The sequence below is a fragment of the Coenobita brevimanus genome, chromosome 98 (genome assembly GCF_032717465.1).
Source record: "Coenobita brevimanus isolate Jiangsu-jjx chromosome 98, ASM3271746v2, whole genome shotgun sequence".
Taxonomy (NCBI): Eukaryota; Metazoa; Arthropoda; class Malacostraca; order Decapoda; family Coenobitidae; genus Coenobita; species Coenobita brevimanus.
The window spans coordinates 38,745,956-38,758,226 of NC_137051.1; positions in this window are offsets into that span (position 1 = coordinate 38,745,956).

Genomic DNA, 12,271 nt, shown 5'->3' on the forward strand with positions numbered 1-12,271 from the left:
GAGTCTTTACCCGACAAGATTGCGGGCCCGAGTAGAACCGTTTTAACTGAGAGATTAATATGGTTAACTGAAGCAAGATACTCAAACATACAAGCTGGAAAATACGGAACTGAGGGAGATGGTGGAGGAACTACTGAACGGGCACAAAAGAGAGTCGGGAAGGTTTATTGGGATGGAACAAGTTCAATTGAGAGAAGTTTTTCCAGTTAGCTTCCAAATTTCCTAACAACTCTTGCTCAACGATTTATTTTGCACATTACACTTCAATAATCCTCTTCAATGTTTCCAAACCATGGCATGTCAATTTTAAACCTACATGCACAACATACAAGAGAGAACAGAGAAGTGCTATGGTAAAAATGAACCGTTTTAGAAGAGACACTACAAAATCAATATCACTTCCAATAGAACATGACCCGAACACTGCACATCAGCGAACTGCAAGGTGAGTGTGGGGGAAGATGAGTGTGAGGTGTGTTGGGAGTGGTACTGGACATGTTGGTGTGGTTAAGACGGCGAATGTACTGGTGTTTTCCCGCCGCGTACCACAAAGGTAAGAGTGTGTGAATGTTTGTTCTTTGAGACTCACTGATTGAATGTGTTTGTTTTTTGAGACTCACAGATAAGGTAACATGAGCTCTACATTGTGTCAGAGTACCGTGAGTGTTGATAAAGCCGAAAGTGTGCTGAGACAGAATGGTCATACGGTGAGGTTCAAAATGGGTGATGAAGAATTATTTCATCCCTCTAAATCGGGATAACTTCTCTTTTCTGCTGTATTGTGATGCTGCCAGACGGTTTTATTTATCTTAAGACAGGCCTCTGGTATTCAAAGCGTTTCTTAGGATTATATTTAACCTCTCTTCAGAGCCGAATACAATCATCAAATAAAAATAAGATGAAAAAGACATTCCAAGCTGAGTGGGTTATGTGAGTTTGAAGGTGGAAGGTATGGTAGGCCAAGAAGAAGGATAGGAGGAGTAAAAATGTCTGTGAGAAAGTCAGGCCCACTCGACTAGTCACATTCATTGAAGTCTGCATACCGTCTATCCATTCTAGTCATTTCAGTTCATTTCAGCCATATCCAGACCCAAGCAGATCAATACAGGAATGTTTTAGTTAATCAAGGTGTGTACTTTCAGATCCCTTCAGCTCCGTAAGACTGATTTGGTCAATACATGGCCTATCAGCAGATAGTGTCAGGGGTCTGCTTGGTCAAGGTGGATGCACAGTTCAGACCAAAGCACGTGATCAGGTAATCTCTACCTTGATAAGCCATATGTTCCTCTAAATGAGGAAGGCCTTTACTAAGTTGGGTGGTAACCATATCAACAAATTGTCTGTATGGGTTTCAGCGGGACTGGTTTGGGTTTATTGGCCACATAGTGCTACTCAGTAGCGTGTGTGGCTGCTGGTGGTGGTGGTGGTGGTGATGATGCACTTAAGTGTCTCAGCTATGTTGAGGCCGAAGCTGATCTTCTCCTATCTGGAAGCTTGTCTTCTTACTTCACTGCAGTGTAGCCTGGTGGTTGGTACTTGGCCCTGCTGGCTCTAACTGCGAGGTATGGCTCTTTCACGGGACCATGGTCGTGGCCGGGGCAGGGGAATCTCCTTGACCCACACGAGTCCCCGTCCCGGGCTAAAGCTGCTAACTCTGCTGGTGCATCCATGCCTGCTTCCTCTCACACAGACCTACTATCTCCCTCACCTTGTGGCGCGTGTGGTTCCGATGTGGGAGGTGAGGCGATTGGATGTGATAGATGTGATAATTGGTTTCACCCTAAAGCTATGTGTTTGGGTCTTTCAGAGAGATCGATTGCTGAGATTATAAGACTGGAGGGTGAGGGCATTCTGTTTGTATGTCTGAAATGTAGAGTTAATGGGCGGACCACCAGTTCACCCACCCACCCCAATTCCCCTAACAGTAAGGGTGTTGCAACAATCGATGGAACAGTCAATCAGATGTCGGAGATGGTCCCGGCGTTATGTGTCACTGTCCAGTCTCCCTCATGTCAGTTGGCCAACCTCCAGCAATCTGTTGCCACGCTATTGCAGAGCCATTAATCAGCATCCGCGGCCCCTCCTGCCCCACAGGAATCCTCCCCCAGTGGTGAGGCTGTAAGACTCAGTATTCGCGAGGAGGTGAGAGAGGTGCGAGACAGAGAACACAGACGCAATTCAGTAATTATTAGAGAACTCTCAAATGCTGATCTGAAGCAAGTAGATTCTAAATTCAAGGATATCTCCCTCTTTCTGGCGAAAAAAGAACTTAATGTTGAAGCTGTTGATGTACTGACAGGGACAGAGGCATTTTTGGTGGTAATATTGCTGATGATACGGACAGGAAACTATTGCTTTCTAGATCTCAGCTAAAAAATTCTGCTTATGGTGCCATCTTTATACATAGAGATTTGACACACAACCAGAGGCAGGAGCTCCTCCATAGGCGCTCCTCGAACTCTGAGGCTTCCCGTCCCGGCCCGGCACCAGTTGTCAGCCAACCCTCTGCCAGGTCAGAATCCCCCTCCCAGGAACCTGATGCGGCAGCACAAGCTCCCCCTCAGCCATCTCAAGGTATCACTCCCAGAACAGCTGTCCCCATAGTCAATAGTGCTCCTTCAAACGAGTAAGTCAGTCTTCTAGTCGAACTGATCCCTTTTTCTCCATTTGCATCTCCCATGTCAATGTTAACACCATTGCTAATAAAGTCAATTACATTGCTAACTTTCTGTATGATGATGATATTTCACTTCTTGGTGTGAGTAAATCTTGGCTGCTGCCATCAGTGCCTAGGTCTATCATTTCTATTCCGGGCTACACACCTCTCAGAAGGGACATTGATGGTGTCATTCCAAAGTACGGTGTCTGTCTGTATGTTAAATGTTCTATTAAACACCTTGCCTACATGCCAGAGTTCCAAATACCCTAGTTGTATTTTACCTGTTTTTGATATCTACATTATAACGCTCCACCGCCCCCATTCTTACACTTCTTTTGAAAATGAAAACTTGCTAAATTTTATTTATGATTTCTGTGCAGACAAATAAGTAGTCCTCATGGGAGATTTCAACCTTCCTTCAATCAGGTGGAACCATGAACTGATGCGTAATGGAATCTTTCCAGTCGATTCTCAGTTCTTAGATTGCTTCACTTCTCTGGGCCTGACACAGTCAGTCACTGAGCCAACTTTCTACCCATCTGGTAATGTACTAGATCTAATACTGAACTCAGAAACCGACCGTACTGGTGAAACCTGTGTACTTCCCCCATTCCCTCACTGTGGTCACAGTCCAGTTATTACAAATTATATCCTTCAGAACCAAATCTCCCATGAGGATGTACCTAGCATCAGCCTATGGCACAGAGGTAATTATCTTGAGATTAATGACTCCCTTGAGCATGTTGATTGGGAATTTGAATGTGGTTATTTAAACCCTGACCAGATGTTTGCCTGCTTTTGTAGCATTCTTCTCCCACTAATTGACAAATTCATCCCTTCCTGATGCTTGACCAATTGTTCTCTTGATAGGGTTTCAAAATCATGGGGTCTATCCGTGAATACTGACAAATGTGTACACCTAAGATTCACCCTTAAAATTATCCTATGGGAAGAACTTGGCCTCTCTGGCGTGTATTACCTGAATGATCTACCTGTTCCTCAGAGGAACGCTGCATCTGACCTGGGAGTACTGATTGATTCGTCACTTAAATTTCACCAACATATTTCAAACTTGGTACATAAAGCCGGAGCTCTGTTGAACAGTATTTTGAAGTCCACAGTAAATCGCGATGCCCATCATCCCCCTATGCGAGTATATCTCCCACATCCTCCATTGCTGGAGTACTCTTCGTCGTTGTGGAATCTGGGGTACATAGGCGACCTTAGGCTGCTGGAATCAGTCCAGCGACGTTGGACAAAGTCTATACATTGGCTTGAAAACCTAGACTACAGTACGCCAGTAGACTGAGGGCTTTGAACTTATTCTCCGTTCAGGGGAGACTGCTTCGACATAACGTCATCAAATACTGGCAAATATTTAATGGAAACTCCTCACTGACCCCAGATGACCTGTTTGCCCGTCCTCTTTACCCTACTACTCGGGGCCGCCAGTTCAAGATTGCCCACTCCAGATATCATCTTGACGTGCGTAAGAGATTCTTCAGTATCAGATGCGTATCCCTCTGGAATTCCCTGCCCGACTCTGTTGTTTTTATTCAGGACCCAGCTCCTTTTAAAGCAGCCCTCACTTCCCATCTCGGCGACTCATGTTCCAATTCCATTAACTATTGTCTATCTATCTATCTATAGCCCGACTCCCTAATCCCTAAAAAGGGTGGCCAGAGACAAAACGCCTCCAAGTCGCTCTGTTACCCACCATTTGACTGCCCTCCCCCCAACTCACTCCCCCCTCCCTCATATACCTCTCAACTCCATCCCTCCACCTCATCCTCGGTCTTCTCCTCCTCCCTCCCTCCACTTCACCCACATACACCCTCTTAGTCAGTCTTTCATTCTCCATTCTCTCCACATGTCCAAATCACCTCAGTGTATTTCTCCTAATTTTCTCAGCCACATCCACATCCACCCCACAACCTTCCTTCACTTCTTCATTCGTTATCCTGTTCCTCCATGTCACTCCACATGCTCCTCTCAAGTAACTCATTTCCAATGCTCTCAATCTTGACTCGTTCCCCTCTAGCAAGGTCTAACTATTGTGATGATATTATTTCTCTCTTGCCCTATTGCTATCTGCCCCTGCCCCCCCACTTCACTCTTCTGCAAGTAGTTACTTCTTAGCTATACATATGGCGCTTCCAGCCTATATCTTTGCTTTGCTCTTTCCTACTTATTTCCTATTTTCTGTGGGCTGGCGCATCAGCGGTGTGTGGTTTCCGTGGGCCCTTCCTTTGCGCAGGCCCAGGGTCCGGGAAACTCACCAGGTAAGATAACCAGGTAAAGTCAGTGCATTTTTAAATGGGAATTTGAGGCTTTAAGGGTTAAGGTCTGTTCAGGTTCCTATTCGGTCCATTGTATTGGTAACCATATAACCATCCAACACGTGTTCCCTACGTGACAACAAGTGGGTTGGCGGAGGGTTAGTGCCCCTCCCCGGAAAATAACTAACTAAAAATATAAACAAGAAGCCTTGGACCAGGACTGACCAACAGGTGACGACTAAGAACCGTGCAAAGGACATGGTACGAATTGCGACATGGAATGTAAGAGGTGCAAATGATGAGGTGAAAGAGAGAGTGTCCAGGTGCTTGAAGGTGCAAAAGTGGATGTATATGGATTAACTGAATCTAAATGGCGAGATAAGAGTGTGAGAGAATGGGAATATGGATGGGGTATATGCGCGGGAGTGGGTGAGAATGGCAGGGCAAAGGAAGGAGTGTGTTATGTTGTGTGCATAGGAGAATATAACAGAGTATGAATTAGTTGGCTCAAGGATTGTGTGGGACTGAAAGTTGGTCTACAAATGTGGGCGATTGTTTGTGTGTGAGTATGCACCCACGCAAGATCGTGCATGCAGGGTAAAAGAAGAGTTCTGAACAAATGTGGAAGTGTGCGTGGAAAAGATTGAAAGGAATGAAAGAGTGTTTTTGACTGGAGATTGAATGGAAAAGTAGGAAATGTGAAGGTGGATAGAGTAGTTGTAGACTGGGGTACCTGCAGAAGTATATGAGAATGGCAGTGCTTTAGTGGACATTTGTGCCGGGAGAGAGTTGGTGATAGCCAATACCCTCTTCAGACACAAAATGATCCACAGGTATACTGTGCGTGGCGAGTGATGAGAAGGGTGGGTGGTGAATTGAATGAAAGGAAGGCAATGATTGATTATGTGCTTGTGGATGAAAGGATAAGAAGGCTTGTAGTGGATGCAATAGCACAATAGAGGTTGGGGGAGTGGACTTTCTGACCACGCCTTGGTGGTGGTTAAAGTCAAGGTTCAAATGAAATGGAGGAAGTGAAGGGAAGGACAGGAGGAAGTAGTTCTTACAAGGAGGGAAGAAAGGTTACAAGAGGATGAGAAAAAGGTTGAATATAAGAGAGAAGTGAAGGAACGATTGGGTAAATATGAATTGGAGCAGATGAGGGACGTGGAAGGTGTGTGCAAGATATTCATAGAAGGAATATGTGCAGCATGTGAGGTGATGTGTGGGGTGAAGAGAAGACGAAAGAGGGTGCAGGGAACAGCATGGTGGAATGAAGAGGTGAAAAAGGCTGTGGCACAAAAGAACAAAGTATATAGTGAGTGGATGAGAAACAGGGGCGTGGAGGAAGCTGAGAGACGAAAGAGAGAGTTACATGTAGAGAGGAAGAGAGAAGTGAAAAGATTAGTATGGGGAAGCAAGAAGAGAGTGGATGAGGAATTTGGAAGGGATTTGAGTGTAAAGTGGACGGAATGTAAGAATATGTTCTGGAAAGAGGTAAAGAGAGTTAGACAGGGTGTCAAAGAAGTTAGTCGAGGAGTAAAAGATAAAAATGGTAGATTACTAATGGAGAAGGGAGAAAAAGTGAGCAGATGGAGAGAACACTTTAAGGAACTTTTGATCATAGAGAATGAAAGTAATGCGAGTATAAGTGGCTGGGGAATGGCTAGGACACTGAGGGATGCGGGAAAAGAGGAAAAAATCAGTAGGATGAAAGTTTTGGAAGCAAAGAAGAAAGTCAAAACGGGGAAAGCCCCTGGATTGATGGAGTGTGTGGTGAAATGCAGAAGCATGAGGGAGAGATAGTAGTAGAATGGATGTGGAACATGTGCAGATTGGCCTGGGAGGAAGATAGAGTCCTGGAGGATTGGAAGTCAGGTATAATTATTCCCCTGTACAAAGGGGTATATGTGCAGTAGTAGGTGAGAATGAGAGGACAAAAGGAGTATGTATTGTTGTCAGTAACAGATGGAAGGAGAATATAAGAGGGTATGGATCAGTTGGCTAAAGGATTGTGTGGGGAGGATTGAAAGTTGGACTACAAATGTGGGCGATTGTGTTTTTTTTTTTTTTTTTCTGACCGACTCTGGGCATAGGCTTCACAGCCTGCTTTCAAGGCCCAGTAGTCCTCCTACGTACCGTACACCTCTACATGTCACCACTTCGGCGCTAACACCCACCGTCCATACTGAATACATGCTAGGGCTGTCTCATACAGGACTGATGATTGGTATTAGCGGGGGAATTTTTACATGTCGTCGGGTCTTCTGGTAAATGAGTAAAGTCTGATTTTTCCTGAATTCAACTCCTAAACTGTTCCCTACCCCCAGCGGGATTTGAACCCGGGTCCGTTAGGACTGTAAGCCAACTCTCTACCAACTGAGCTACCGCATGTATGCACCAATGCAAGATCGTGCAAGCAGAATGAGAGAAGAGTTCTGGACAAATGTGGAAGTGTTCATAGAAAAGTTTGAAAGGAATGAGAGAGTGTTTCTGACTGGTGATATGAATGGTAAAGTAGGGAATGTGAAGGTGGATGGAATAGTTGGTGAGTGGGGTGTGCCTGCTAAGATAGATGAGAATGGCAGTGCTTTAGTGGACATTTGTGCCAGGAGGGGGTTGGTGATAGCCAGTACCCTCTTCAGGCACAAAATGATCCACAGGTATACATGGCAAGTGATGAGAAGGGTGGATGGTGAACTGAATGAAAGGAAGGCAATGATTGATTATATGTGTGTGGAAGAAAGGATGCGTAGATGTATAATGGATGCAAGAGCTTATAGAGGTTGGGGGAGTGGACTTTCTGACCACCATCAAGTGGTGGTCAGAATCAAGGTCCAAGTAAAATGGTCAAATAGTGGAAGGGAAGGACGAGAGGAAGGAGTAGATGCAAGGAGAGTGGAAAGGTTACAAGAGGATGAGAAAAAGGCAGAGTATAAGAGAGAAGTGGAGGAACGATTGGGTAAATATGAACTGGAGCAGATGAGGGACGTGGAAGGTGTGTGTAGGATATTTACAGAAGAAATATGTGCAACATGTGATGTGGCGTGTGGGGTGAACAGAAGACGAAAGGGGGTGCAAGGAACAGGATGGTGGACTGAAGAGGTGAGACAGGCTGTGGCACAAAAGAAAAAAGCATATAAGGAATGCATGAGAAATAGGGGCGTGGAAGAAGTTGAGAGACGGAAGAAAGAGTTATATGTAGAAAGGAAGAGAGAGGTGAAAAGATTAGTAAGAGAGTGTAAGAAAAGAGTGGATGAGGAATTTGGAAGGCATTTAAGTGTCAAGAGGAGGGAATGTAAGAAAATGTTCTGGAAAGATGTAAAGAGAGTCACAGGGTGGCAATGAAGTTAGTCGAGGAGTGAACGATAAAAATGGTAGATTACTAGTTAAGAAGGGAAAAAAAGTGAGCAGATGAAGAAAATAATTTAAGGAATTGTTGAACATAGAGAATGAAAGTAATGCGAGTGTAAGTGGCTGGGGAATGGCTGGGAGAAGGAAGAAGGTGAGAAGACAGGTAGACATCAGTAGGATGGAAGTTGTGGAAGAAATGAAGAAAGTCAAACTGGGGAAAGCCCCAGGAATTGATGGAGTGTGTGGTGAAATGCTGAAGCATGGGGGAGAGATAGTAGTAGAATGGATGTGGAAGATGTGCAGATTGGCCTGGGAGGAAGGTAGAGTCCTGGAGGATTGGAAGTCAGGTATAATTATTCCCTTGTACAAAGGGAAAGAGGAAAAAGAAGTGTGTGGTAATCATAGGGGCATTTGTCTTCTTAGTATAATAGGAAAAGTGTATGGTAGGATACTTACTGACAGAGTTAGAGAAAGAACAGAGAAATTAGTTGGAGAAGAACAGGGAGGCTATGTGTTCCCTTTAAGGAACGGAAGAGGTTGTGTAGATCAGACAGTCATTCTTAGATCTTTAGTGAAAAAGTTTCTAGAGAAGGGAAAGAAGTTGTATGCGGCTTTCATGGATTTGGAGAAAGCATATGACAGGGTGGATAGACAAGGATTGTGGAAAGTATTAAGAATATATGGAGTAGATGGAAAGTTGTTGAACGGTGTGAAGAGTATGTATGATGGTGCTAAGGCTGCAGTGCGTGTGGATAGCGTACTGAGTGAATTTTTCTATTTGAAGGTTGGATTGAAACAAGAATGTGTCATGTCTCCGTGGTTGTTCAATCTGTATGTGGATGGGGTTATAAATTAAGAGATACAAAGTAGGGCAGTGGATACTGTAGATGTTGGAGTGGCCCTAGTGAGAGAGGGCAGTGTTTGGAAACTCCCTGTACTGTTGTTTGCAGATTATACTGTGTTGTTGAGTGAAGACGAAGGAGAGCTGCAAGGCTTGATGGATGAATTTGGGAGAGTGTGTACGAAACGGAATCTAAATGTGAATGTATGGAAGAGTAAAGTGATGGTCTTTGAGAGAGGTGAAGTCAGTGAATGTACAGCGAGGTTGGATGATGAAGAAATGGAAAATGTGAGTACGTTTAAGTACTTGGGTAGTGTGATGAGTAAGGATGGAAGTTTGGAGGGTGAAGTGCTTGAAAGGGTACAACAAGGAAAAAAGGTTGCTGGTTCCTTGAAAGCAGTGATAAGAAACAGGGAAGTGAGCATGGAAGTGAAAAAGTTATTACATGACAGTATTGTGATACCAGCTCTAAGGTATGGAAGTGAAGCTTGGACGTTGTTGGAAGGACACAAGTCAAGAGTGAGAGCAGTGGAAATGAGTGACTTAAGAGGAGCCTGTGGAGTCACATGGAGTGACAGACTGACAAATGAGGATGTGAAGGAGCGTTTTGGTGTGGATGTGGATGTGATAGGAAGCGTTAGGAGAAACACATTAAGGTGGTTTGGCCATGTGGAGAGAATAGAGAGTGAAAGACTGATGAGTAGAGTGTATGTGAGTGAGGTGGAGGGGGAGAGAGGGAGGGGAAGGCCAAGGATGGAATGGAGGGATGGAGTGGAGAGGTATATGAGAGAGGGGTGTGTGAATTGGGAGCGGGACAGTGAAATGGCTGGGGACAAGGTGACGTGGAGGCGATTTGTTTGTGGCCACCCCGTATAAGGGATTAAGGCGTTTGGATATAGATAGATAGATAGACAAAGGGAAAGGGGAAAACGAAGTGTGTGGTAATCATAGGGGCATTTGTCTTCATAGTGTAATAAGAAAAGTAGATGGTAGGATACTTATTGACAGAGTTAGGGAAATAACAGAGAAATTATTTGGCGAAGAACAGGTAGGTTTTAGGAAGGGAAAAGGTTGTGTAGATCAGATATTCATTCTCAGATCTTTAGTGGACAAGTTTCTAGAGAAGAGAAAGAAGTTGTATGCGGCCTTCATGGATTTGGAGAAAGCACATGACAGGGTGGATAGAAAAGGATTGTGGAAAGTATTAAGAACATATGGAGTAGATGGGAAGTTGTTGAATGCTGTGAAGAGTGCTGTATGTATGAGGGTGCTATGGCTGCAGTGCGTGTGGTTATAAAAGAGATACAAGGTAGGTCAGTGGATGTTGGAGCGGCCCTAGTGAGAAAGGGCAGTGTTTGGAAACTCCCTGTACTGTTGTTTGCAGATGATACTGTGTTGTTGAATGAAGACGAAGGGGAGCTGCAAGGTTTGGTGGATGAGTCTGGGAGAGTGTGTAAGAAACGGAATCTAAAGGTGACTGTAGGGAAGAGTAAAGTGATGGTCTTCGAGAGAAGTGAAGTCAGTGAATGTAGAGTGAGGTTGGATTGTGAGGAATTGGAAAATGTGAGTACGTTTAAGTACTTGGGTAATGTGATGAGTAAGGATGGAAGTTTAGAAAGTGCTTGAAAGGGTGCAACAGGGAAGAAAGGTTGCTGGTTCCTTGAAGGCAGTGATAAGAAACGGGGAAGTGAGCATGGAAGTGAAAAAGCTACTACATGACAGAATTGTGATACCATCTCCAACGCATGGAAGTGAAGCTAAGACCTTGCTGGAGGGAAAGAAGTCAGGAGTGAGAGCAATGGAAATGAGTTATTTGAAAGGAGCATGTGGAGTCACATGGAGACAGACCGACAAATGAGGAATTGAACTGAACTGAAATATTTCTATTGAAGGAGCGTTGTGGTGTGGATGTGTGTGATAGGAAGCATTAGGAGAAACACATTGAGGTGCTTTGGTCATGTAGAGAAGATGGAGAGTGAGAGACTGACGAGGAGAGTGTATGTGAGGTGGAGGGGGGAGAGGGAGGGGGAGGCTAAGGATGAGATGTAGGGATGAAGTGGAGAGGTATATGAGAGAGATGGGTGTGAGCTGGGAGCAGGGCAATGAAATGGCGGGGGACAGGGCGACATGGAGGAGATTTGTTTGTGGCCACCCCTCACAGGATTAAGGCGTCCGGCAATAGATAGATTGATAGACAGATAGCGTAATGCTATTTGAAATGCGTGGCTTTAACGGACACACATACGGTACTCCGGAATATTACGGAGAATACCATAGTATCCCCGACAACGAGGCGAACCAGAAACAACGGAGTTCGCCCACGAGAATGCCGACACCCCCACTCGGACCCCACGGGGTAGCCGCCACCAGCCACCACCATTCCGGGCAACAACGACGTATGTCAGCCCGGGCCGTGCGCCCCTGTGACATTCAACCACCACGCCGCCGCCACCGTAGGCGAAAGACACTACCTTCGCGTGGCGGAATCACCGAGTTAGCAAGGGGTGGAGTCAGAAACAATTCTCCAGGCAGCGCCCCTCAGGTGGAGACGATCTATGGTCGCTCCCATAAAACCCCGGTAGAGACGATCGCTCCCTTGGCCCTCCGGTTGAGACGATCAACGGTCGCTCCCACAGTGCTCGGTAGAGACGATTGATGGTCGCTCCCCCAAAATCCAGGTAGAGACGATCAATGGTCGCTTCCCCAAAGCTCAGGTAGAGACGATCAATGGTCGCTCCCTTAGCCCTCCGGTCAAGACGATCAATGGTCGCTCCCTTAGCCCTCCGGTCAAGACGATCAATGGTCGCTCCCTTAGCCCTCCGGTCAAGACGATCAATGGTCGCTCCCCCAAAACTCGGGTAGAGACGATCAACGGTCGCTCCCCCAAAGCCCAGGTAGAGACGATCAATGGTCGCTCCCTTGGCCCCCCGGTAGAGACGATCAATGGTCGCTCCCCTAAAATCCAGGTAGAGACGATCAATGGTCGCTCCCCCAAAATCCAGGTAGAGACGATCAATGGTCGCTCTCCCAAAGCTCAGGTAGAGACGATCAACGGTCGCTCCCTCAGCACTCCGGTAGAGACGATCAATGGTCGCTCCCACAATATTCGGGTAGAGACGATCAATGGTCGCTCCCCCAATG